Here is a 4,703-nt window from a genome sequence, read left to right on the forward strand (position 1 = left end):
CAATTGTCTTCGTGCCAGAGAGGGGGTCCCATTCCACTCAGATATATATATATATATATATATATATATATATATATATGTGAGCCTCAGCCTTAACTGTACTCTTTTGTTTTTCCGACTCGACACGTCTGTCAAACGCATTAGTCGTGCGTAGAGAAGCGTACTAACCTCTTGTGTGGCATCTCGGTTCTCTTTTAAACCACTAACTGCGCCGACGAAAGCGTAATCTCACGGCTTCGAGATTCGGAGTCTGTATTTTCAAACGGTCATGTTGTCATTTTCCAGGAGGACAGAGACTCGGAGATCCGGACCAAGTTGCTCTGAAATCGCTGAACGGCGAGAGTGTCGATTTCCTGAAGAAAAAAGAAAAGAAAAAAAAAAACATGTTTACAAAACGGTTTACTGCAACGCAAAAGCTCCAGCATTCCAAAACAAAGACTGTGAACCATCGGATGCAAACGTACGGCGAGTCTGTCCATCCTCCGTCTTCTGTCACTTCACGTCTCGTGTCTCTTGGTACTAGAGGTCGCCGATTTCCATTGCTTGCGAAAGAGCCAAAGTTCTGCCGTTCCTTTCCGTGCGCGTCGGGATCTCCGTGGCTCTGTCCTCCCGTCTCTCCTCTCTCCGTGTTTGCAAAGAGTCTCTCTAATGTACCAAGGGATCTTTCTTTTACTTTGAAATGTCTTTTCTTTGTTTAATAATACTCTCTTTGTAGATCAATGGCCTTTTAGTGTTGCTTTGCTTCAGTTTGGAGTGTATCTTTCACTAATACTTGCAATAAAAAGCTTTGCTTTTGAAACACGTTGGCTTCGTCCAGTTCCTCCGTTGCATCGGGGATTGAATCGCCACATTGATTTTTGGATGTAATGTCTGTCGATTTAGGATTACGTGAGCTTCACCTCTTCTGCATCAACAGAATGGACCAAATTAAACCCTAAATATGCCTTAAAAGGATAGTTCACCCAAAAACAAACTTTTTATGTTTATCTGCTTACCCCCAGGGCATCCAAGATATAGGTGTCTTTGTTTCTTCAGTAGAACACAAATGAAGATTTTTACCTCCAACCGTTGCAGTGTGATAGTCGTATAATGATGTCAATGGGTATATTTTAGAGGATGAGAGCAATGAGAGTAAAACACATAGACATACGAATCCTTATTAAACCATGTGGCTCGTGGCGACACATTGATGTCTTAAGACACGAAACGATCGGTTTCTGGGAGAAACCCAACAGTATTTATGTTGTTTTTTTTACCTCTTATAAGACGAATGGCATCTAGTATTCCCAGCGCCACAACTTCCGGCGAATAAGGTCAAAATACTGGCGTGATCATAGAAATATATACACGTAGATGCCTCATTCGACCGATCCGCGCAGGCACTAATGAGGACTATGTATATATCTGTGATCGTGCCGGTATTTTGCATGTATTTTGACCTTATTCGCCAGAAGTGATGGCACGGGGACGGCTGATGCATAGAAAAAAAATTAAATACATTTTTAAAATATGGATATTTTTCTTACACAAACGCATCGATTCGCTTCAGAAGGCCTTTATTAACACCCCAGAGCCGCATGGAGCACTTTATTTGACGGACAGATGCATTTTTTATGGACTTCAAAAACAGAGCAACTATTACTGCAGTTATAATGCTTGGATTAGCCTGGACTTTTGTAATATAACTCAGATTTTATTCGTCTGAAAGAAGAATGTCATATACACCTCGGATGACTTGAGGGTCAGTAAATCATGGGCTAATTTTCATTTTTGGGTGAACTATCCCTTTAACGCGACCTCAGGCGGTTTCTAATGAGTGTGAAATGTCTTCACTCTGGGCTGTCTGTTCAGATGCATACTGCACTAAATTCTACCTTTTGTGTGTTAAACAGAGTAGCATGCAACCTTATCACATGAGTGCGAGTGTTTCCAGTTAACTTATGTTGTAAAAAAAATTGGATAGAATATTAATTTTATCTTCTGGCAATCGCTTTGAGTAATGACTCAATGCATTAAAATAACAATGGAAGGTCGGTTATACATGTGTGTTTTAAATCATTTAAATAGTGTATATATAGCTTTAATTTGAGTTTTAGCACTTGCCTGGAAACACCTGTTTTTCACCTATTATTTATATTTGATTTAATCTCCGCTTTTTCAGTTACTGAAAGCAATTTATAATAGTTTAATTTATCAAGAACAACACTAATAATAACAGTACAAAATAAAACTATTGTGAAAAATGCCAAATGAAAGCTGTGTAAATCACTGAAGATACTGAGAAATAATCTGAACATAAGCAGCAGATATTAGTCAAACATTAAAAGCTTGATTTTCACTCTGTGGTGTTTTGAATATGCTTACAGACCAACAATGTGCAAATTCATAAGTCAACACCATTGCGGAGTACATCGGATCGTTACTCCCAGAATCGGAATTGGATCGAATCGTTAAGTGCCTTAAAGGGTTAGTTATCCCAAAAATGTAAATTCTGTCATTAATTCCTCACCCTCATGTTGTTACAAACCCGTAAGACCTTCATTCATCTTTGGAAAAATCAATCTAGGGATATTTCTGATGAAATCGGAGAGCTCTCGGACCCTCCACAGACAGCAATTTAACACTTTCAAGGTCCAGAAAGGTAGCAAAGACATTGTTAAAACGGTCCATGTGACTCCAGTGGTTCAACCTTAATGTTACGAAGAGACAAGAATACTTGAATACTAAGAATACTTAATTCAACAATTTCTTCACGTTTGTGTCAGTCTCCTATGTTGTTGACGTAGTAAATACTGTGCAGTGCTTCCGCGTTGCGTCAAACACCAGAACGCCGGCTTACGATTGGCCGAAGCTGTTCACGTGAACACCACGGGGCATGCGTGTGATGCTGACGCTGGAGCTGACCGATGTAACTGCGTAGGAGTCTGGCACAGACGTGAAAACATTGAATTAATTCGTTATTTTTGTTTGTTTTTGCACACAAAAAGTATTCTCATCACTTCATAACATTAAGGTTGAAATACTGGAGTCACATGGACTATTTTAACCATGTCTTTACCTTTCTGGTAGCCTGGATGCCAGCCGAACTTAGCCCCGCCCACAACATTTGACGTTGGGAAGTTGTGGAGCAACTATGCCCGAACAAAAGCTGTTCGGACCAATCTAATCATCAGGGCGGGATTTATATGATGATGGACAGATGATCAACAGTGACTTAATCATCACGAACTTGTTGGTATATGCATTCACCTTTACTATTTCTCTCAGAAATGATGGTGGTGTTGGTAAGTACTCGTATATCCTTAAATTATTTTTTACAACACCGGCAAATATCAGCGTGCGTGCAGACAGGATTACCAAGTTTTCACAACAAAACCCGCCCAATTGCTACTCAAAACTAGCCCAATAGCTAAAAAATGCCGTTTGGGGGGTAAAATGTGTTATTTTGGCAGGGCTGCCAGCTAAAATTCACATTCCTGGGTCTAAATATCACATAATTGGGGTCGCTTCAACCTGCGGACGTGGAAAACATTGGCAACACAGTGCAGTTGAGTTCTGTTGACATTTGACAACTAACGTTATGCGTCGCTCTGATTGGTTGTAGGTCTAGCTAATTGAGGTCTTTCCTGGTTCGGTTGAAACACGCACCATAATCACAGCCCAACAGAGCAGATCAGACTCATATTCTGACTAGAGTTGAGTATGACGACGTCAGGCTACCTTTCTGGACCTTGAAAGTGTTAAATTGCTATGGAGGGTCAGAAATCTCTCAGATTTCATCAGAAATATCTTCAAAGATGAACGAAGGTCTCACGGGTTTGGAATAGTGTTAATTTTGTCACCTATTTTTAATTTAGTCTTAGTCTTAGTCTTGTGCCAAATGTCCTTGTTAGTTTTAGTCATATTTAGTCATTCACAAATCTTTTTTTGTTAGTCAAGTTTTAGTCGACTAAAAGTCTCATCATTTTAGTCTAGTTTTAGTCAAAAGACAACTCAAGGTATCTTAGTCAAGTTTTAGTCGACCAAAAGTCTAGTCATTTTAGTCTAGCTTTAGTCAAAGGAAAACTCAATATATTGTGTGGCAAAATAAGTTACATAAAGTACATATAACCTGCATAATGTTTGTGCAACAACACCATAGCTAACTGGTTGATTTACAGCGTAGATGCCTAAAATCAGCATTAGCTTATGAGACGATGAGCACAAATATTGATTTCGATCTTGATTCAGTATGAATTCATATGTATATAGCTACTGTACATATAAGGAAAAAAGTTTTTTACACTTTTTTGGGGTTATATTATATTTGCTTGCATTCTTTACTATTCACTATTATTAACATTTCAAAATTTCACAAATAAGTCAGCAGTTATGATCTGCAATACTTTGAGCAACTAGACTACATGTGTATTTATGCATGCACACTATGCTGTACGGGTTTGACAAAAATTGCTGCAAACACCTGTATAGTGAAGCTGTTGTGTAACTTGCGCGGCTTAAGCCATTCAAATATACGGACACAGCGCTAGAGGTGTTGAGCGCTCCGGGAACCACGTGACCACACGCGCGCGGCCGCGAGATGACAGGAGGAGTATGAGAGACCTGTAACCTACTCGAGCAACCGCGGGAACTCTTTCGGAATATTTTGAACAGCTGAATATTCATCTCATGATGAAAAAGTAGAGACAATTGTAGACGAAAAT

This window comes from Gobio gobio (assembly GCF_949357685.1).
Source record: "Gobio gobio genome assembly, chromosome: 15".
In the NCBI taxonomy this organism is placed as follows: domain Eukaryota; kingdom Metazoa; phylum Chordata; class Actinopteri; order Cypriniformes; family Gobionidae; genus Gobio; species Gobio gobio.